The sequence below is a fragment of the Canis lupus genome, chromosome 6, assembly GCF_003254725.2.
Source record: "Canis lupus dingo isolate Sandy chromosome 6, ASM325472v2, whole genome shotgun sequence".
Taxonomy (NCBI): Eukaryota; Metazoa; Chordata; class Mammalia; order Carnivora; family Canidae; genus Canis; species Canis lupus.
Window position 1 is genome coordinate 13,345,772 of NC_064248.1, and position 24,453 is coordinate 13,370,224.

The window sequence follows — 24,453 nt, forward strand, 5'->3', positions numbered from 1 at the left end:
AAAAGAGGAGGAGGAAAAAATAACAAAGATACAACTTCCATAAACCTAAGCAGCTTTTAATGAAAATATGTGTCCTACTGTCTTTTGCTCTTGCTAAAATTTGCATAATTTGTTAAAAGAAAACAAAACGATACAAAGGGCAGTCTGGGCATTGCAGGTAAAATACATTCTGAGCACCCACGTGCCATGTAGGCCCTGCTCTTATTCAAACGCCAGAAGTACCTGGGATCCAGACTGAATTGCTTTGCTACCCACAGGCTGTTACTTTACAGGGAATACGTTTCTTTGTTCATTTTAAATCCTAGATAGTCATAGCCCTTCCAAATTCAGATAAGATCTCTGTTCTGGTAACATAAAAAACATGCAAACTGTGTGACCTGTCATGGGGAATCTTTCTATGATAATCATCTTTTTCTTCCTGATACCTTCTGGAAAGCTTCTTCAGACATTCACGACTTTTATGCATTATACGAGATTATTTTACAAAGTTACTGCTTATTCAGGGTTCCCATAGGATATACTGCAGTTTGAGGTCTCTTACTAACTTATCTCCTCCCACTTAGGATAATTTCCCTATTAACAAGTTTTCAATTTTCAGTCCCATAAAAATACCTCAAAGAAGTTTTACTATAATTATTTATGACTCTTTTATAGATTCCTTTATAGAACTGTAGAAATGGTTCCATTTTATTTTAGTATATGTTACTCTGGCACCTAAAATTAAATATGAATATTTATTACACACGAAGTTATACATTTAATAGTACAATTTAAAAAACTGAGTATGTCATAACTTTTTTCCCTAACATCTGATTTTCGCCATTGTAATTTCAAATATGCCTATTATTTCTCAGAATTATTCTCCAAAAATGCCTATTAATTCTCTGTATTATTTATGACATTGTCTCAAGGGTACTGAAAATATAAAGTACATAAGGAATAAAAATATTAAAGTTTACATCCATTATAATTTGTATCTTTAAGCTCATTTTTTTCTTCTAGGTTTTAATTTCTAGACCATCTTAAGTCAAAATTTATAAAGAAAAACTTGTCTATGCCAAAAAAGACAGCACAAAAATGCCAAAGCTTTCCAGAACATTAGATTAATGAGGATCAGTTCCCAGGAAGACTTTTTTCTTTCTTCCTATCCAGCTCTTTCTGAACAGAACACTTCCACAAAAGAAACTGAGTTTAAAATGAAAATTAAACAATCTAAGGACATTCATCTTAATTTCAGATAATTCAGATAATTGTTATAATGCTTAAGAGAAGAGCAATTTTTAAAGACACTGAAGTGGGTACCATGCATTGGTTCTCTGAGTCCTCCCTCACAAACTGAATCTGCTGTGTTCACACCTTGCCCACCACCACATACGTGAGGAAGCTGGCCTACTCCCAACACCAGGTTTGGATTTTGGTCATCAGAGGCCAGTACAGGTACCGGTGCCATCTAAGACATGAGGAATTGGCATGGGACTCAAGCTGCCCGGTTGGACAAAGGGGAGAAGCACGCCTGGGGGAGAGCCCTCACCCCTGCTGGAGGCCAGGCCGGAAATGTGCTGTCCCACATTTGGCAGCCGGCAGCCACCGTTGCAATGCTGAGGAAGGCAATGTGTAGGCAAAAGCCGGAAGAGAGAATTTTGAGAGTCAGAGCAAATTAGATAATAGCCTGAAGGTGATGATATGAAAGTAAGCTAAATGATCCTTTAGCGTTACTCTTACATGTGGTCCAAAAAATATTATGTGGAAATGTTGGGATCCCTGGGTGGCTCGGCAGTTTAGCACCTGCCTTTGGCCCAGGGTGTGATCTTGGAGTCCAGGGATCGACTCCCCCGATGGGGAGTCCCTGCATGGAGCCTGCTTCTCCCTCTGCCTGTGTCTCTGCCTCTTTCTCTCTCTGTGTCTCTCATGAATAAATAAATATTTTATTTATTTTTTTTTTTTATTTATTTATTTTTTTTATTGGTGTTCAATTTACTAACATACAGAATAACCCCCAGTGCCCGTCACCCATTCACTCCCACCCCCCGCCCTCCTCCCCTTCCAACACCCCTAGTTCGTTTCCCAGAGTTAGCAGTCTTTACGTTCTGTCTCCCTTTCTGATATTTCCCACACATTTCTTCCCCCTTCCCTTATATTCCCTTTCACTATTATTTATATTCCCCAAATGAATGAGAACATATAATGTTTGTCCTTCTCCAATTGACTTACTTCACTCAGCATAATACCCTCCAGTTCCATCCATGTTGAAGCAAATGGTGGGTATTTGTCATTTCTAATAGCTGAGTAATATTCCATTGTATACATAAACCACATCTTCTTTATCCATTCATCAAAAAAAGTAGCCCTCAGGCTACTGAGGTGGGCGCTGACTTCTGACATTTATTCCATATCTTCATTTTATAGTAGTAATGTGATTTAAAGAATTAACCCTAACCAGTCTAAACCAATCATGGTAATCCCTTCCCTCTTGCCACGACTGACAAGAGGAAACCAGGCTTGAACCAGCTGGTCCATGGCAAGTATCTGGTGACTATCATTGCACTTAGGTACCCACACCTAAGTGAGTCCCACCAGATGAAAGGGTAGGATTTTTATTCCTTGGTTGGGGGATCAGGCTTTTTCTCCCTCTACCACATGTGAATAAGGAAGCATGCTGTCTGGGTGTTCATAGTGGCAATTGTATGGCCTGGAAGGAAACAGCCTTAACATGAAGTTGATGATGCTGGTGGCCGGAGAGAGAGAAAACAAAGTCCCTAGGTCCTTCATCTTGAGAACCTGAGTTAATGAACCAACCATACTGCAGCCCATCCTATCTCTGGGCTTCCTGTTTCGTGAGATGATGTACTTCACTCACGTTTAAACTTGTTTAAATAGGGGTTTCTGTTTCTGGAAGTCATATGAATCCTGATACAGATGGAAAACAGCATATGCAATAGCATCCATCTGGGGTTCAAAAAAAGAAGAGTGTGTCCTCAGTGCACAGAAAATAATCTTCTGTGTATATTTCTCTATATGTGTATATATAAGATGGTAACAGCAGTTAACTTTGAGTGGTAAGATTATAACTTGTTTTCTTTTGATCTCTGTATTTTAAAACATTTTTCCGCAATAAATCACTTTTGTTACAGAAGAACAACTTTCAAAATGAATGCAAGGGCATGTGTTTAATATTTTGCCCAATGGATGCCTGGGTGGTTCAGCAGTTAAGCCTGGATCAAGTCCCACATCAGGCTCCCTGCATGGAGCCTGCTTCTCTCTGCCTATGTCTCTGCCTCTCTCTCTGTGTATGTCTCTCATGAATAAATAAATAAAATCTTTAAAAAAATACTTTGCCCATGATGCAGACTACTTGGCTTTTTTATTACATAATTCCAAAGTACTAATTTAAAACTTCACATTGACTTTACAGGAAAATTATAACATTAAGCCAGAGAGATTTTTCTTTTATTTTCACATTGTTAAAATAAATGTATATATGGTTTTACATAAAATTATTTCCTTAGTCTTCCCCATCTTAATTCTACATTTCAAAATGAAACCTTCTAACTTCCAGTTCTGTGGGATAGTAATAAAAAAAATAGCACAGAGATTTAAAAGCTCAGTGCACTATGGCTAAGATGGACCTGAGCTTGGAAAAGCAGAGCGCTGGATTCATGAGAACACATGGAAGGGTTGCTTACTGCTGATGGTAAGCACATGGATGGTTCAGAAGATGACTCATTTGAAAGGGCACATTCCAGGTGCTTTCAGCTCTGCACTTGATTTTCTTGAGGCAGTTGACAAAGTAAGAATTCTCTATTTTGGTAAAGTTAAAACCTCAGAGGAGATCCCTGGGGTCTTTGACCATCAGCTCTGGTCAAGATCACCCATGAGGGGAAATGCCCCTGGGTGTCTAGGTCCAAGGGCTTACACACTTGATGTATGGAGCCGGTGGGGGTGCAAGCAGTGGGCGTGTCTACAAGTGAGCTTCCTGCCACACCTGCCAATGTCCAGGGGATATCACATTCTCAATGCCACAAAGAACACTGACTTTCCAACCTGTGGCACTCACATATTAATTATGGAAGCACCAGCCTGGTAGTTGATGAAAACAGCTTACACCTCTCCTCACAGCTGCCTGTGACCAGGAAAGAAGGTAAGGATAGATGTTCATCCGGATTGCCATGGGAAGAGAACCAAATAATTGTACTCATTATTTAATCAGATGTGAGTCCCCAGGCCTAACTCAGAGTGGAAGGCATATAAGCCTGAACCATGTACACAATGCCCATGTCCCATGGAGCTTAGATTCAGTGTTTTTATAAACTATAAGAAGTAATACGAACACTTCATGGACTTTCCCTTAAGAATGGGAAGATGCAGAGACAAGGAGGGGTCATTCAAGCTTTCCACCAGCAGAGTTACCATCGTGGTCCATGTCTTGCCAAACATTTCAATTTAGTACATGCAGGGCCTCTTTTCTAAAGCATGTATAGTTAATTTCATTAGGGAAAGTATATGAGGAAATATAATTAAATTTATATAAATTCTTCAAACTAACATTCTATTCTACGTTAGCTGTCAACTCTAAATTAGAGATACAAGTGGGGATACATTATAGGATACGACTTCTAAGATGGTAATTCCCTTAAAACCATTTGGATCTGAAGCATATTCAATACACACATGTTCTGCCTTAGACACAGTTGCCCCCTAGCATTTAAGCACAGAGACTGATAAACAATATGTAACCAATATATGCATGTTAAATGAATAGAAAGAAGAAAACATGCACCTTTTATTCATATTCACATTTTTTCTCTGACTGCTCATTTTTGAGCTTGCAACTCCATCTTGGTGCCAATATGCAGGCAAGGAAAGGAGTAATCCAACCATTTAGTGAGTCTGCATGGAGCACCTGTACGATGCGTGGCCCTGTCCAGGGAAGGTAACTGGGGAATACAACTACTGAACACAGGGAGGTGGCTCAATGGGAAGAACACATCCAAAAGACAGAAAAAGAAAATGGTAGATCTCCGAAGTCTCAGATATATATTTTATAGAATTCTAAAGGAGTAGAGAAGCCAAAGAGGCAGCTGAAAATGTGGAGGTCTGACCACATCTATCTTCCTGGTGACAGCTGCTTAAAAAATAAAATGCAGATGAGATGCCATACAGAAAGATAGGCAGGTTTCCTACCCCAGAATGCATGTTCTAGTTCAGGAATAGGAGGGCTGTTTCTGGAGGTGACATGGAATGAAGTACCATCCTCACCTCAGTTGAGCCTCCTCCCCACATGTTTCACCTTCCACCTGAAGCTCTGGTTAAGGGCTCTTATCTGTACTGTCCCAAAGGACAATGCATCCAACTTTCCCCCAAACTGTGGGCCTGGACTGGGGCCTCCCAGACTGCTCACTAGGAGCACAGCACTGGGTGAGCATCAGGGTCAGCTGGCCTAGCTGTGGCAGAGAGGGAACTTCAGTGAGCCATAAAGAGAAGGAAAGAAGGACACCCTCCTGAGTGCACAGTATCTGTCTCTGAATAAAAGCAGAAGGGACACCAGAGCTCAGAGCTCATTCATCTTCTCCAAGACCAGCTCCTGGAGGCCTGAGGTAAAACATGGCCTGCCTTCAAATTAAAATCTTAAGTGGTCTACAGAGAAGACATCCTCTGTTTCTACCAAGACAAGATGATTACAGGTGATAGGCAGTAAGTCCACAAGTAAACCTAGGCGGAAGTAATCACAATACTCTGGAATGATAAAGAAAGGTCCTTGAAATGTGCAAGTGTGACCTGGATGAATCAACAGGCCTGGAATCAGGTCTGGCTCTGCTTTGTTCCTTCAGGCTCACTACTTGGTTTGGTCATCTGTGAAACAGGGGTGACAGTACTCATATCAAAAGGATCCTCGTGAAGTGCAAATCAGGCAGTCACCTGAGTGGGACTGACACTAGGTCTTTCGCTCAATGTTTGCCGGGTCTGAATGCAGGTGGGATGCATATGGATGGCAGGTGGGATGCATATGGATGGCAGGTCGTCAAATAATACATGCAGTCAATAGGAATACATCCTCCTTCTAGGGCTAGTATCAAATACTTTTTAGAGTTTTAGTGAACAGACTACCCTGCAAATATGGCCAAGTCACTGAATTACCAGATTAACGTCATAAAATCATCCGAAGCTGCTACTCCCTAAAGTCATGTGCACTGGAGACAGAGTAATGCTCTGGCAAAGAGGCCCAGAAAAGCTACATTTGCAGGTATTTCCACCCACCTACCACTCCAACTGCAATACCTACGATACAAGACTTTAATGCTAGGAAATCCCTGGCCTCTTCTAAACACATATTGATGTGTCATAAACAGAATCGATCCTTTTCCTGTTGGAAAGATACCGGACAACAGGAGAGATGGGAAAGAAACAGAGAAATTTCAGGGTAACCTGATACAACTGATGGGGTATTCCATCGGGGATTTTCACCCAGGAGAAACATATTTATTTATACAGCAGTGTTTCTTAAAATTTCTAGATACTTTTACTTATTTAGTTTTCAGAGTTCACTCATTTTATTTTGCTTTTTATTTTTTTCTGGCTACTTTTAAAAAGCATTTTAATCAATTTATACTCTATCCAGGGCCTTGTGTTATTTTAGTTAGTGGTCCCAGCTCTGGGCACAAATAAGAGGTCATGCCCAAATTCTGGCATGGTCACGTGCAGGAGAATGAAGTTGAATGAGGAAGCTTCAAACAGAGTTGAAGTTTAGTCATAAAAATTCCCAGCCACTTTTTTGTTTAGTTTTGTTTTTATTTCCTGCTAAAACAAAACATTTAGAAAAAGAAACAAGATTCAACAAAATGTGTAGAATGTGTAGTCAGGTCCTTAAACATTGGAACTTACCCAGACTGTAAAATCCACTCAAACCAGAAACCATTAAAAAAGACGGCAGAAAGATATATGGCACCTGGATAGGCCCCAGTGAAGCCCTCCCCAGAGGGGGCTCTTCTGAGATCCTCTCCAAATAGCGGACAAATCTGAACTAAGTTCACTTTATATATAGCATAATAAAAACAATACATACGTCAGCCCAGAATTAAACGAGCCACGGCCAAGTGAGATACTCTTGCCTGAACTGATGGCATGCGGGATGGGGAACTGCCAAGCAAGTGGAGGCCCCTGCAGGGCATGTGCAGTTCCCCTGCAGCCCCTGTGACTGCCAGTCACCCCCACTCAGCTATCTCTGCCTCGTAGGTTGTGTCAGGAAAGCAGAGGCTGGCAGTTCAAGCATCCAGACAAGTCAGATCTCCTTTTCTTCAGAACAAGGCACATGGAGGCTTTCTTCCTCCTGCAGAACAGGGGCAATGGGCAGAGCACTTGACCCTGGCTCCACATGGTAGCACTTGTGTGGGGTCATGTCTTCGTGACAGGATCAAGCACAAGGAGTAACGGCCGTGAAAAAGAGAGCTTCTTGAAGAGCAAACAATAGCAAGGAAGGCTGTCAGATCACTGGGGGACAGACTGCTTCTGGAACGTTCTCTCCCTTGCAAGTCAGTCACAGCATTAGTTCCCTCTTTAAAGGAACATAATTATTACAAAGAGGTTCTACTCTTTGTTAAACTGTCTTTGATGACTAAGGGACAAAGCTGTGCCCGCAGAGCACACATGGCCACAGCAGAGTCACATGCCTCGAGTTTTACAGCTGGCACTCAGTGTAAAACTGAGTGGTGGTGCCCCTCCACGTGCTCCTGGAACACACACACACCGCAGACGATGGGGTGAGAGCCTTGTGCTCCAGGACAGAACTCTGTCAGCAATGGAGATGAATATAAATCTAGAAGAATACCCAACTTTCTTTTAACTATTTTTTCTTCTGGAAACTACCAGTACAGGCCATGGCATTTGTGTATAAACAGACACTCCATCATACGACCCATGAGCCTTCTGCTCTTACACACACAGCCTGGCAAACAGGCGCAGGGAAATGGTAAAACAGTCAACAGAGAGCAAGTAATTTATAAATAAGGCCAAGAGGTATTTAAAACCCAGGGTTCCTAAACTAAACCCTCAGAAAGGATTACTGCATCCCTTGTTAATGCAAAATGAAAGTATCCCCTGGGAGAGGCGCCACCCCTTTACAAGCTGGGCCAAGGGCCCAGGAGGCCTTGCATTATTTACCCTGCCCTGGGAGTTATTCCAAAGATGCCAATCAGTGAATCCAACAGAACCATGAGCCATAGCTGGGAGATGGACACTGGTGTTTTTTCCTGAGTTCTAACAGCCTTTTCTGAGCTCCCTTTCAGCAGGGGTAAACCTGTTTGTTCCAGATGTGTCTCCTTGAGAACTGACCCCTGGCCACTCCTCATTTGTCCTACTACCTGGAACTGCTTATAGTTTCACAGAAGGAGCAAGAAGCCCCTTTCAACTAGCCTCCTCCACAAAACTGCTCTGCCCTCCTCACAGGATGATAAGATGCAGACTTTACTGAGCATGTTCTCTGGGCCTGGCCCCGGTGCTCAGTGCTCCGTACCCATTACCACATCTGGTTCTCCCAGCACCTGGTGGCTGCCACCAAGAAGTGGACAGAGGGATCACTGCAGGAGAGCCCTCCTCCACCCACCTGGCTGTGGGCACTGAGCAGGCTGCTTGTCTATCGGTGGGAATAACAAAGGCACCCATTGCTTAGCGTTGGCATGAGAAACCAATAAGATTACATAAAGGCTGAGTAGTGCAATGCCTGGCATATGCCCCCAATCCTAAAATGCTAAGCTACTACATCAGCCCCATTTTACAGACAGAAAACAGAAGCTATTAGAGGAAAAGAAGCTTTCCCAAAGAAAGTGGAGGAATCAAGACTCTAACCCAGTCCTTTCTACCCCACCCACCCCAAATTCTCTCGAGTTCCCTCACCTGAGTCTAGCCGCCTTCCCTATCCCTAGACCTGTTGGGGCATGAGGCCAGAACAGCATTTGACACAATCCTTTGTCCCGGCACTCAAATGTGTTGCAGCCTGAGTGTGTACCTCTCCCTCTCTGTCTCTCTCCCCTGCTTCTCTCAGACTCACATCTGTCTCCTCAGTAGCTAAGACAGTGTCCAGCATGAGGCAGAAGCCATGGAACTGGTGATACACCTGGGTTTGTCAAAGTCCCATGTATTGACACTTAGCAGGAGGAAAACTGCCCCACAACAGGCCATATCTTGATGGAGGAATCCCGTGCCTCTGTGGTATATAAGCTGGAGGTGAGGGGTTCCCCTTCCTATCCTGGCAGAACCTGAAAGCCAGGCCTCCTTGATCATTCTGTTGGGAATTACCTTCCCCACTAGATCCAGCCATTGCTTCTGCTAACAAGAGGCAGAAATCAGAGGCTTGGGGTCGACTATGAAGATTAGTGATCATTTCCTTTGGAGACAGGCAATCTTTTTTCACAAGAACTACCCACTTCAGACTTTCCCAGGAAAAGCTTTATAAAATCATTTGATTTGGACATTAGGATGTATCTAAAATGAGAAAACAGGCAGGCAACTTCAGATTTGCCAAGGTAAATGGAGATATGTGCAAAATAAAGCCATAAATAATTTAAAGAGGACCATTTTGGGAAAGTCTAAGAATATTGAAAACATTATTAACCATGACAATACACCTGTGAGATACAGTCAGTGTGCATATTTAGGTAGTATCACTCATAGTGCCTAGACACCCCACATGAAAACGAAATGAGGAAAATGGATAAAAATAGAAAAAAGGGTAACAGCTGCTTTTCCCTACTGTCTCCACTTCCTGTCATTGTTAATGATCATGCAGTTCATTTCCATGACAAACATAACACGGTAACATAAAATGTAATTGCCTCCATTTGTCTTCCTGGAGAACCGCACTGTTGTTCGTTAGGTGCTGATGTATTTGTTCTCAGTCCTTGGCCACGTTTCTCAACAAGCATTTCAGGTATGCCAGAAGCAGTTTTCAGCCAACACCCTGGCCCAAAATGATCACCGTGAACCAGGCACTAGGTTTGAACAGAGTGAAAGACTACAGCAGATTCTTTGCCAGAGCTACCCAAAGTTAAAGCCCTGTGAGATTCCCTGAAGGAGAGGCCAGTCTTGCAGGGTGAGAGGCAGGAATAGGTGTGACCCAACTCTTAGCCCCAGTGTAGAGTGTATGCACTTTCCCTGAGTCTACAGAATAATGGCCCCAGAGCTGGTCACATGCTAACCCCCAGAGCCTGTAAATATGTTACCTCATACAGCAGAGGAACTCTGCAGATGTGCTTGAGAACCCTGATATAGGAAGATGATACAGGATTGTCTGGGTAGGTCCAAGTAATCACAAGAGTCCCCAAAAGTAAAAACAGTCAGGAGAGTCAGAGCCAGACAGAGATCTGAAGGTACAACTCTGTTGCTTGACAATGGATGAGGGGCTACAAGTACAGGAACACAGGTGCCTCTAGAGCTGGAAAGGTAACAGATTCTTTCCCAGACCCTCCAGAGGAATGCAGCCCTCCAAACACCATGATGTTAGCCTAGTCTGACCCATTTTGGACTTCTGACCTCTAGAATGGTAGGAAAATAGATCTGTGTTGTTTTAAGCACTACGTTTGTGAAAATTTATTACAGCAGCCAAAGAAATGCCTTAAAAACTTCAGTTCTCTGGGCTCTGTTTCTTTATCGCTGAAATGAGAGATCTTTACCTTTCTCACAGGGCCATCTTGTGTATTAAAAAATAAGTTTGAAGTACATACATGTGCTGAGCATATATTTACAATGTGTGTCCCTCTATCACACTGCAGGACGGATGCAGAGCTTCCTTTGATCAAGGGTCGGCATCCACATACTTATTTGTGGTGAATATAGAGAGAAGACTTTCAATCAAGAGCATCTGCAATCTCTCTCCTCCTTTCCTGCGGGGCCTTACCAAGCAATTTGTGCTAGCAGCAGAGTCTAGGGAAGGGAGAGTGTTGTGAATTCACACCAAGGAGAGAAACACAAAGTCTAGAATGAATTCAGAAAGGAAGAGGGAGAGCCAAGAGGCCAGGCCAGTGGGGAGAGGTCACTGGGAGGAAGAAAGGTGGAAAGAAGTTCTGTGGTTGAAGGAGTTCTGGACTTCTTTGAAAGACTGGCAGTGACTTGAATTGCTTTGACAATTTCTTTGTTGGATGGGCCATATTATATTTTTTTTTTTATTTTGCCACCATCAGAGACTAGTACAAGATGTTTCATTCATTCATTCACTCACTCACTCACTCACTCACTCACTCATCTAACAAATGAATATTGAACCCTTACTAGGGAATTTCCTTATAGGTAAGAGAATATCAAGGAGTTTAATTAGGTACCACATTCCAGCAGATAATTGTGGAGTCATGCAGTCTCTCACAGTGGTTAAAACTGATGGTTCCAATTCCTGATACCAGATGTGGTCTCTGAATGCCATTTCCACATGAAGAAACCAGTTCTTTGTGGAGAAGTGGTTTGTGATGGGTCTGTGCCAGGAAATGTACAAGATAAGCCTTGAACATGGTGTATCACACAGGCAGGAAACCATCAAAAGCTAGGTCACATCTCAAGGACTCAGGATTCAACTAAGGAATTTCCCAGGACCCTAAAAGGGCATGACTTCAGCATCATAAATCAGAAATGAAGGTTTTAGGATATAAGGTAAGCAAGCACACAAAAACCAACTGTATTTCCATGTAATGGCAACAAACATTTGGAAACAAAAATTAAAAATATAAAATCATTAACAATCACTCAACAGATGTTAAAATTATACTTACATGAAGATCTGACAATCATGACAAGGACTTATATGTGAAAAACTACAAAAACGATGGAGGAAGAAAACAAAGTTCTAAATGGAAAGACATACCGATTTCATAAATTGAAAAACAACAAAGATATTGGGTTTTTTCCAAACATATATATATATTTGATGTGATTCCTATCAAGCTCCCAGAACCATTTTTTTTGTAGCTATATGAAAGATTTTTCTAAAATTTGTGAAACAGTATAGTATTGGTAGATAAACAGATACACAGATCAATGGAACAGAATACAGAACCTAGAAACATACTCATAGATGTCTGTCCAAATGGTTTTTCACCAGGGTGAAGACACAGTTCAATGGAGCAAGAAGAGTCTTTGCAACAAATGGTGTTAGAGCAACTGGACACTCATGGGGGAAAAAATTAACCTGAACTTAACTCTCATACACCTTCTATAAAAATTGACTCATAATAGATCTAAAAGTTCTATGTAAAATGTAAAACTATAAAATTTCTAGAAGAAATTCAAGAGAAAATCTTTGAGACCTATAGCTTGGTGCTGAGTCCTCAGATGTGACAACAAAAGTACAACCCATAAATGAAAAAAAAATCAATAAACTAGACTTGAACAAAATAAAAACTTCTATAAAGGAAGAAAAATCTTCTAAAGCAACAGACATGTTACAGATTGGGAGAAAATATTTGCAAACCACAAATCTGATATAAGAACATATATCTAGAATATAGAAAGAACTCTCAAAAGTCAACAGTGAAAAAAGAGCAATCCAATTAGAAAACAGGCAAAGGACATGAAGAGACATTTCACTAAAGAGGATGACGGATGGCAAATGAGCCCATGAAAAGATGCCATTAAGGAAATGCAAATCAAGACCATGATAAGCTATTACCACAGACCTATTAAAACAGCTAAAATTAAAAATGGTGATGTGGAGAAACTGCATCTTTCATTTGCTGCTGGTGAGAACATAAGATGGTAAAGCCACACCAGAAAATTGGCAGTTTCTTAAAAAAGTCAAACATATACTTACCATTTGACCCAGTAATTGTACTCCTGGATATTTATCCCATATAAAAGGAGAATTTACATTCACACAGAAGCCTATATATATGCAAATGTTCACAGCAGCTTTATCTGGAATAGCCCAAACCTGGAAACAACTCAATGTCCCACAACAGGTGAAGAGTTAGACAAACTTTGCTACCACACTGTAGAACACTACTTAAGCAATGAAACGGAGCTACCTGTTGATATACGCAGCTTGGATGGATCTCAAAGGCACTATGATGAGTGAAGAAAGCCAATCTTGAAGGGTCACATACTGTATGACTTCACTTATATTATTGTTCTTGAAATGACAAAATTACAGAGATGGAAAACAGGTTAGTGGTTACTAGTAAAGGATGTTGTAGGGGAGGAAGCAGCATTTGGGAGATCTCTGAAGAGGTGGGGCATCTCTGTGTCTGTACTGCAGTGGTGGGTACACAAATATGCAGCACATGTGATAACAGAGCACAGGACTAGAGACACACATGGTACCAATGCCAATTTTCCAGTTTTGAAATTCTACTGTATTTATGTAAAATATAACCACTGGATGAAAGATACATGGGGCCTCTCTGAGGAAAGATGATTTTTTTGCAACTTTCTGTGAATATATAATATATAATTATTTCAGAATAAAAACAAAACAAAACCAAAAAACCATGCCAGAGAAAAGCAAAAGAAGCAACAGTCCTAACTCATTCTGTGGGATAGAATGGTTTGGAAATGAAAACCAACAAGCTGTTTTACCCTACTAGAGCATACCAGTGGTCCAGAGTTCTCACTGCAGTTTCCTAGGAGAGACAAATGGTGGAATTTGAGAACTGAATAATAAAACAGGATGTGCCACATGAAACCAAGTTTGGAAGATCCAGAGAGGCCCCAAGAGAGGATAGGCTTGGTGCGTTACAGGATGTCCAAGGAAGCCAAAGAGGTGAGAGCACCATGTCATCCAGATTCTTTCAGACTTTATCAATGGGAAGCCGATTTCTTCTTTGATCAAGTTTGAAGACAGACCCCCGGGGCTGAGGAGGAAGGATTAAAGGTTCAGTGATACTGTCAGCACAGTGACAATCAACGGTGGATATAAAAAAGTACATAAACGTAATTACAAGAATGCAAAATGCACAGCTGAGGCCAGTTAATGAATTTAAGAAAAAAAGGAACTGAACAATTCTATAGACTTTCAGGGTCATGAAACAGGAATTTATGCTTTTAATTATAACCTTGCAGTGATATTGAAAAAGAATAAATTATATGCACTATGTTCCAAAGAAAGGTAGAGACATATTAGAAAAGTTTTCATTAAAGCTATCACAAAGAAAAAGAAAAAGTATGCAAAAAAAAAAAAGAAGAAGAAGAAGAAGAAAAAGTTATGGTGTTAAAAAAGTTATGGTGTTAAAGTATTACGTTTGGCTATTTAAAAAAATACTGTTATATGAAATAGCTAATTACACAAGAATGCCCCCTAAATGAAAAAGGGATGTATCTTATGTTGTCATCTCCATTTGTGTCTTCCTTTGCTCCAAAACGCTCAGCTTAGTATAGCTTGTTCAACTGTGCTTGGATGTATTAGTAAAATAAAGGAATTTGCTAAAAACTATATTTCATGTACATTTCACTACAAAGATCTGAGTTTGGGACATTTCAGTTAGGGCAGGAGGAATAAAGGGGTTGACAAGAAGAGAAAATTAAAGGGAATTAGCTTAACCAGAACCCAGACTTGGGACAGGGACAAGTCAAGGAAAGGCGAAGCCAGCCGGCTGTTATACCTGGGCTTCCAGCATGCCTCTGCAGGTGGATAAGATATCTCAAAGGGCACAAAGGACTTTCCTCTTTTGATGTAGGAATAAGCTGTGTAGGAGTGATACTGAAAACTCTGAATACTGTGGTCCTTTATGAATCATTTGCTATGTGATAGCAGAGGAAGCAGCACTTTGCTTTACAAAAAGAAAAGATAACTCACAGCTAAGAGCATATCAATGCGGCTGGACATTTTCACCAATGAATAATAGGAATAAAGATATGTATATCATTACTCAAATACCAAACTGGCTAAGAGGTGACAGGACAAGATTTTTTAAAATTTTTAATTAGAAAATAGAATCGCTCCCTTCCCTTTAGTTCATCAGACTATAAAACAAAAAGCCTATCGTACTAAAGCCTGCTCATAAACGGTTGGGGATCCGGTGCTAAATCCACACCTCCATTTTAATCTAAGCAAAGTCATCTGATTTTTATTGTACATACTTGAAGGTTTTAATGAAGCCCGTGCAAAAACCTAACTAGTTACATCAGTCTGGGAAAGGTATATTGTTCCATCTCATAGAGACAAGGAACCAAAGCTTAATCCAGAAAAGGAAAGAAGAAAAGTGTAGAATAAAGTTAGAAAAAAACATGAACTCAAGTACCCATGATATAGCCAATCTAGTCAGTAAGATAAATAAATGGCTAAATAGATACCGAAAGCAGAAAGCTCCAAATTCATCATCCTGAAGAACAAGTAAACCCAGGCAAGGGTAGAGAGAAATTATGGAGCCTTGTCTGTCAACCTACAATAAATGATATCTAACAGGGTCCTGTGCCTTCATGGAAAAGCCAAAAGAGGCCTTAGGAGAAGGTAGGGACACAGAGAGGTGTGCCACATTTTCAGGTAAGATAGTTACTGGATTACAATGATACAATTTCTTTCCAGATTTAGTTGAAAAGTTTAACAAAGTTCTAAAGAATACCCCAGTCAAACTTTCTGAAAATTGAAGATATTTTTTAAGTTTGTAAGAAGAATGAAAAAGTAATAAAAGACCCCAAATTGTTTTTAAAGGAAGAATAAAGATTCTATTAAGTTTTAGAATGACAATAAACCCATACTATTATAAATAATGATTAAATAATAGAAGATTGAAGGAGGAAGGATAAACTTTCCTTACAGGAGGATTTGGATTACTAAAGGTAGAAAGAATGGGAAAAACCTCTGCAAGGAATTCACAGAAATAGTTAATGCAGGCAAGAGCCACTGATGAATGGTAAAATTAGTGAGCAGAACTTTAAGGAAAAACAGGATATTTGTATAATCGCAGTATCTACCCCAAATATTTATTGTTTGTGGTGTCTTTAACTTATGTTCACAAATTCTCTCCAGTGGGTGGCTTGCATGTCGCCAGACCAAGGACACAACAAGGGAAAGAAGAAACAGGAACTTTACAGGGAATGCACCCAGCTGACATCACCTGGACCAAGTGACCAGGGTTGACGTCAGCAGCAATCACTGGCACTGGTGTCATGGGCCCTGATTGCCGAAGTGAGAAGTTCACCCTCTGGGATTCTTTCTCCTTTTCTATAATACAGTCTAAATATAAGAAAACACTAGATAAGGGATCCCTGGGTGGCGCAGCGGTTTGGCGCCTGCCTTAGGCCCAGGGCGCGATCCTGGAGACCTGGGATCGAATCCCACGTCGGGCTCCCGGTGCATGGAGCCTGCTTCTCCCTCTGCCTGTGTCTCTGCCTCTCTCTCTCTCTCTGTGACTATCATAAATAAATAAAAAAAAATAAAAAAAAAAGAAAACACTAGATAAGCCCAAATTGTGGGACGTTTTATAAAACAACTGGCCAGTGCTCCTCATCAAGAATGTAAAGGTCATGAAAGACAAGAAATGACAGGAAAGTGTCACCGTTTGGGGGGAACCAAAGAGACATGAGGACAAGATGCCATGCAGGGTCTGGGAACCTGAACCAGGAACAGGGCATGAGGAGAAAAACTAGGACAATTTGAACAGAGCCTCTAGTGCAGTCAGCAGCATGGTACTGAAGTGAATTTCTTAGATTTGATCAAGGCACCAGAGTCAGGTAAGATGTTAACAGTAGGGAAAGCTGGGAAAAGGGAATGCCAAACTCTCCTACAGCTCTCATTATCACTGTAAAATTATTCCAGAATAGAAAAGTGCATTCAAATGAAAGTGAACAAAAATGACAAAAAGTTGACATCTGTACAGACAGCCTCCAAAGAGACCATGACACACACACAATTAACACACAGAACAGGAAGAGTGCAGGTCACCAGGATAGGAAGAGATGATTCAACAAAACATCAAGGAAATACTAGCAGCCATTCAGGAAAGAAAATTAGATCCTTACCTCATGCCGTACAATGATATAAAATTCCAACGAGAAAAGAAATTATGAAAGAAGATTTTACAAATTATGACATGTACACGCAGTATGTCACAAACCATTTAAAAGACTGAATTGAGGGGCACCTGGGGGTCTCTGTCAGTTGTGTGCCCGACTCTTGATCTTGGGGTTGTGAAATGGAGCCCTGCACTGGGATCCATGCTCAGTGAGGAGTACGCTTGAGATTATGTCTCTCTCCCTCAGTCCCTCCCCCACCTCTCTCTCTCTCTCCTCTCTCAAAAAAAAAAAAAAAAAAAAAAAAAGACTGAATTGGAGCAATACAAGTTGAGTTCAATGTATAGGAAAGCATATAATATGTCATCCAATTTTTACAAATGGTGGCAATAAAAATTGTGTGTGTGTGTACATGTGTATGCATGCGTGTCCGACTACATGACTATACAAAAAAAAAAGAGAGAAGATAGAGTTTAGGCTACCAACATGGGACGGACAAAAAGAGAAAGAAGAGAAGCAGGGAAGGCAGCAACAAGGAAAAGAGGAAAGGATGTGCTAAAGAATACAGATATGAACATATTTATGCACACTTAAAATTATGATGTATGTGTTTAAAGCTATTACATTTTAAAAATTAAACATTATATAAAACAAGAATAAAATTTAGTTAAGAACCTAACAGCTAAAGGTAAATGTACTTTTACATAGTATGAAAACTATGTAATATAACAAAGGAAGATTTATAAACCTGATGACATAATATTTGTAATTTTAGTTTATCTAAAAAAAACAAGAAAATCAAAGGGCAAACTGGCTAGAATGCATAAAACAAACACAAAATTCATTAAAAGATTAAAAATGAATATCACACATTTGAAAAGTGCTCAGCATGACAAATAACCAAAGGAAAACAAACAAGAACAGTGAATAAATATGGTCATCAAACCAGAGGGGCACAGACCATCCAGGGGTTAAGACCTCAGTGGCTATGGAGAGACAGTCAGAAGTGGCTGTGTCCCGATGTCTGCTGAGGTGGGGCCACCAGGAGTGCTCTGGGCTGGGGGGTCCAGGCTGAATGGGACCAGCACCATGCTGGGTATGAGGCACAAAGCATACCCCTATCTTCAGGGAGCTCTGCTTCCAGTGAAGGACACCAACATGCAAACAGTAAAGTATCTCAAAGCCTCTGCTACCTTCTAGTTCTTTTTTAAGGAAAAAATGCTTTTTCACTGCCAAAGAAACCTCTCTCTTTGATGCCTCTTCCATTTTCACTGGTCATCTGTGGGCACCCCATTCTCTCATTCATCTTCCCTTTACTAATCTATACTAATTGCAGAAGTATTTTCTCTTCCTTTCATCATTTTTCCTTCCTCCCTAACATGTCACAGGAAGCAGAACTTAGGCCTCAGAGTGAACCCAGAGAAGGAAAAGAAGACTGCACAGACTGTCATGCTCCATGTTACTGGCCCCCCGGTAGGCCACCAGGGCCCACAGAACAGTCCGTGGTTTTTAAAGCCAAAGGTTATAAATTCTACTTCCTTGCATTCTCATGATGTCTATGTACGTGCCTGATCATGAGTCATTACCTTCCCAGAAACACATTTTATGAGAGCTGAAGCTAGATTTATTGTTCTCACTGATATTATTCTGAGTGTAATCAGTCAATTCCACAGATTTTACTACTTGACTCAAGGAAGAATACAAATGGGTACAAACCCACACTTGTGACTTTATCCTGTAACCATGTGGTGTTGGGAGAACACCTGCCACTCCCTAGAGCTGACACTTTAGAAAGGGACATTTCACATCAGGTCTCAGCTCCCAATCTACCATGATGGGTTATAACACGGGTGTGTCACTTTTCAATTCACTATAATTTAACTTTTCATGATAAATACTAGAAAGGGGAGAATGCCAGCTCAAAGGCAGACACTTAACAACCAGATGCCCCCCAGTGAGGGTTGAAAGAAGATTTTCCTTGAGTGCAGCCAATCCTCCTCCTGTTGCTCTTTATGGGCACCAAACGCCCCTCTTGGGCTCCATTTCTGAAGGAGTTCTATGCACTTTGTATCTGTTTCTAGGCCCTTACACTGCCCTCTCTGTCATAAACTCACAGACATATTTGTAAGACTTGACTGCTCTTCTGTAGGAAGGGCCTGGGGGTGTGTGTGTACTGACAGCCAAGTCTTGTATGGCTCAGCATGCTGGGTGGCATCAGTTTACAAGACATCATATCCAATATTCCTATACAGAAAAAAAAAATCACAGCATAACACATTGTTCCATGGAAGTGTGATACAAGGTGGAGGAGGCTGAAGGCTGAGTCCCCACTAACAAAGTCCATCTCCCACGTGAGGACCTTTGGGTGTGGCTGAGAGGCCCTGGAGTCAGGCAGCTGGCCCACTAACCTTGGACAAGCTACCTGATCTCATCAAGGCTCCATCAGCCACCTGGGAAGCAGAACACAGATGCTTCCTAGGACTGCCAGAGAGAGGATATGACTGGCATGGGCAGAGCATCCAGCACAGAGTTCTTACTTCGTAGCCTAATAGTAATGACAACAGCAATACAATTCTACAGATATTTTTTATAATCAGCCGCCCACTCATCTTTCCTTAAAGGACAAGTTGAGTACCTAAGAATTCATGTAAGGTGACATAGAGTCTAAAGCAGATGCCTTCTGGGCCTGCTGTATGGAGGAGTGATGATGAGGTCCAAACCCTGAAGCAGAGTGGGGTGTGCCCCAGAGCTCCTCCCCTTGCTACATGTTATTTTCCTGCCTTCATTCTTTCCTTTTTTTTTTTTTCACTTTCAAGAGTTTTCCAGCCTTACTAAGGTATAATTGGTATATTAAGATCTTTCCTTTATTTAAAAAAAAAATTACGGAAAAATGAAAGGAGCAGCAGCCAAAATGGGCATGTTAAGTAGGAAATTCAGGATAATGTCTGTGACCTGAGGCTGGGCTACCTCACAGGGCCAATGCCTTATGCCTTCAAACTGCAAGCTGGTAGATGGGCATTCATGACACACACCTTTAAATTCTTTTTGTAGAATTGAAATAATTTATAACATATTTTTAAAAGGAATTAGATAATAAAACATAAAATGAACTCAAGGAATATACTAGAGAGATTTTATAAAGATAACATGTTTATATAGAGAACACTGACGGTTTCCAGAGGGGATGGGCTGGGGGCTGAGGGCATAGTGGGTGGGAATGAAAGAGCTCACTTACCATGATGAAATAAGATAAAATGATAAAAAAGATAACATGTTTATTAAAACTAGGACAACTGGGGGACACCTGGGTGGTTCCGTGGTTGAGTGTCTGCTTTGGCTCAGGTCATGATTCCGGGGCGGGGGGTCCTGGAATAGAGTCCTGCATCAGGCTTCCCATAGGAAGCCTGCTTCTCTCTCTGCCTATATCTCTGCTTCTCTCTGTGTCTCTCACGAATAAATAAAATCTTTAAAAAAAAAAAAAAAACAACTAGGACAATTGGGCTTGTGCTATTCTAGGATATCCCACTCTCACACAAAGGCTTCCAGAGAGGATTTTCTTGCTCTCCCAAGAGCAGAACAGGGAGGGTCCTGTTCCCACACATCCCTTTTAAAACTTAACAGGGAAGGGTCCTAATCCGGCTCAGGCGACCAAACTTTGGTTTCCAAGGCAACTGCAGCCAAGTAAGAATGCAGCCCTTCCCCCGCCCCCCTGCGGACTCAGTCCCTTCCCCTTCCATGATCCCAGGATAACCGAGCTGCACAGCCATTAGCGAACCGGCATTCTGAATGCTGACACCCATTTATACTTTAAATCCCCCTTCCAACAGCTCACTAAGTGGCAGAGGAGTGGAAGGTTACAAAAGATCCAGTTTATAGCTTCCCAAGTCTGAGGAAAAAACAAGATTGCTGACAATAGCTATAGAGCAGACAGACAAGGAGGGAGCGAAAGCCATAAAGGGCAGAGGCTCAAGGGTCCACTTAAAAGTTTGCACTCAGAAAGGAACGTAAAGACTAAGGCACACGGAAGACTTTCACAAGCTAAAAGTGATCATCATTGTATGAGGAAAGATTTGGTGTTAGTCATGTCAATGGCTGGGCAGGCTTCTCTTTGTAGAGCATGAAGATCTTCAAATACACACAGCTTTTCTACTCATTAGAAAATACATCTGTGTAGCTGATTAATCTATTAATAATGATCACATCTTTTCAAAGAGGAATATAAGAAGACAAGATTCAAAGCTAAATAAGTGAATCATTTATAGGATCTTACAATAGTGAAAGATTGCCTTCAAATTTAGAAATTTTTCTTTTATAGAAACAGACCACAGTATTAAACCTATACCCTTTACATGTTACTGTTACTTCTTTTAAAAGGACACTGGGCAGAGATTTTCATAAAAAGACCACTCTTCTTAATAGTAGCAATTGAATCCTCGTCCTGTTTGTAGGATTCTAGCCTTTGACCTTTCTTTCATTATTTCCCACATAATTCTGTGTGTTATTGTGAATTTTTTCTTTCCCATCTAAGAAAGGCTCAAGGTAGTACAATGTTAATATTTCATTGTTTCAAAGCTACACCTAAATGCATTCACTAAGCTTTCTCTGTCAAAAGCTAGACTAGAATATGTGCAGAAGAGGTTACAGTGTATTGGAATATAAGCAGGAGTCCGAAATGGCTCTGATATTAAGTAAACAAGCTCAAAGTGAGATGTACAGAGAAACAGGATGTATGGATGGATTAATGGATGGACGGATGGATGGATAGATGGACAGATGGATGGGTGGGTGGATGTGTGGATAGATGGATGGATGGATGGATGGATGGATGGATGGATGGAAGATGGGGTGGGGAGGTGGGTGGGTAGATGGGTGAGTGGGTGGACAGATGGATAGATAGAAGGGTGGGTGGATGGATAGGTGGGTAAGTGGATGGATGGATAGAAGAATGGGTAAATGGATGAGTGTGTATGGGGGTGGATGGATGGATAGGTGGGTAGGTGGATGGATGGATGGATGGATGGGTAGATGGGTGGATAGAAGGGTGGGTAGATGGGTGGATAGATGGGTGGGTAGGGGGTGGATGGGTGGACAGATGGATGGACAGAAGGGTGGGTGGACAGGTGGATGGATGGGGGGTAAGGGGTTGGATGGATAGATGGGTAAATGCACAGATAATAAGTGGATAGATAAATGGATGGATGGGGGAGAGAGAAGAAAAGGGCATTCAAATGGACAGTGGGAAAGAGAGTAACAGCATAAAAGGCTGGTTTTTGTAACTCATTTATTCATTAACAAACAAGGGTCAGCTCTCTGCTGGGCCTACTTGGCAGGGAAACATATGACACAGCATACCTTCAAGAAAATATATCTTAGTAAGGCAAATGAAAAAATGAAGCCTTCAGTGTTCACTAGAAATGATAAGAAGAAAGGGAGGAGGAATGCAAGAAGGGATAGTGGGAGTGGAACATACAGGCAGGTGCTTAGGCACTCTGTGGTTCAGGAGTGCAAGGCTCCCATCCTCAGAGGCAGCAGAAGGTTAGGATCTAGCTATTAGTGACAAAAAGTAGGGTTCCAGGACAGTCTGGAGCCAGGTATTTCTAAGAGGCCTACTTCAGGTATCTGGGAGCTTTGCTCTGGGTTTGGCCAAAGGATTGATTACATCCCTGGAGCACATCTTGCACTGATCACCCCTGAGTAAGGTCTATTTCAAAATGGATTCTCCTTTCAGAGACAGGGAAATGGAGGCTTCTTGCAGCTGAGGGGGCACTTAGTGTGAGTCCCTGCCGGCATCATCCCACTCATTCTCAGACTGGCTCTTGAAGGAATGAAGAATCACATCAGCTGCCTTATTCTACTACCTAGTCGGATCTGGAACACTGTACTGCTTTGGCCTCATGACCAATGGGCCTAGAGGAACCTTAGAACAACAGTGGTCACCAAGTCTTTCCTCATGTCTGTATCATGATTCGGTCCATATGACATGGTTTCTGCCACAATTCCCTCATAGTATTTGAAGCCCTGACATATGTCTTATTTAAATCAGTTCCCAAGGGCTAACTGCTTCCAGATTCTCGAATTACTAGCTGTAGTCCTATTAGGTGGGTTGATCTAGTGACGTAATGCTCCTGCTTACCTAAATTTTGGTTTTGTCTACCAGCTCAGCCCTCAGCAGTATAAGCTATGGTTGCAAGGGTTGCTTAGCCAGCATTTACATAATATTTACCAAGTATCAGACACTGCTCAACCCCACAAACACAATGTATTCCTTATAATTCGCTGGGGGCTAGGCACTGTTATTAGATATTAAGGCTCAGAAAGGCTAAGTAACTTGTCCAAGGTCACATTGCTAGTGAGTGGTGGGGCTGTGATTCATACCCAAGCACAGGCTCTGGAGCACAGCTCCTCTGACCACTGTGAAAACTCTAGCTAATTTCCCCACCTTATAACCCTCTCTGACCACAGCAGTCCCCTGTCCCACCTCTTTCCTGGTCCCCAAGCCCACTCTCAGGGACAGTCACTTTCATGTCTTTTAGCCTTGGCATTTGTTATTTGCCTCTGTGTGGGCCAGTTGCCAATGATCTCCCAGGCCCAAACCCACCCTGGGATGGTCCCCTGCCCTGAGATGCTGGGCTAGGGCTCTGCAGACTAGTTGCAGACTCCTTTGCCAGCCAGGAAATGGCTCAGTTCTGTCAACAATCAGCCAGAGAGGCACTGAAAGCCAGAAGAAGGGAAGGGACTCCTCCTAATCAGCTGTTGGGGCTGTTGGCTGTGGCAGTGAGCCCCAGGAGCCCTGCCACTCCACTCCCCAGCTTCCTGAGCAGCCTGTTTCCAGGACTGGCCAGGAGGCCCATGTAGCCTGAAGATTCAGGCCCAATCTCTGCCTCTTCATCTTGTACTGGGAGATGCCATGTCCTTATAAAGTAATGCTTTCTGAGGGGCATTCAGAGAGCAATGCTCAGTACAGCATACAAATAACCTAAAGGTATAGAGATGATGTGCAGAAAACAGTGCAGCATGCAAACTTCTAATGGAAAGCATTATAAAATATGGCTTATTTGCCTACAGGAGCTAATTGTATTTCAAATGCAGATAAGGTGGCCAATATCACAGATGGTTACTCCACTTCATCCCATTGCCCTGTGGCAGACACTCCTGCTCGACAGAAGCTAGAAAGCTCAAGACTGCATGTGCAGACTCTAGGTTTCACATGTCAACTGCATGCATTGTTGCAGGTGGTAGAGAAGTGAGGGGCTCACATGTCTGCTGCTTCTCTGGACAAGCACAGACATGGGAGTTTCCCGTTGTGAGCTGTAGCAATCCAGAGGTTTGCTCTACCATGGAGCTAGCAGGCTGCACAGGTAGCCTCCGCTTCCCATCCCAGCAGAGGGAGTGTGGTCCTGGGGCCAGCACCTGTAGCACTGCTTTGAGACTACCCACCAGGAACCCCACTCCCCGTAGAGGGCCAATCCCTTGGCAGTAACCTGGGAATCATTCTCAAGCTCCATCCAGAGCCTGCCCCTGAAGCCCTCCTGA

At 41.9% G+C, this 24,453-nt stretch overlaps 1 protein-coding gene across 12 annotated transcripts in view; it reads right to left on the bottom strand.

Annotated features, from left to right (window-relative positions):
• SDK1 (sidekick cell adhesion molecule 1) overlaps positions 1 to 24,453 on the bottom strand; it is a 911,663-nt gene that overhangs the window by 364,486 nt on the left and 522,724 nt on the right. The window lies entirely within an intron of this gene.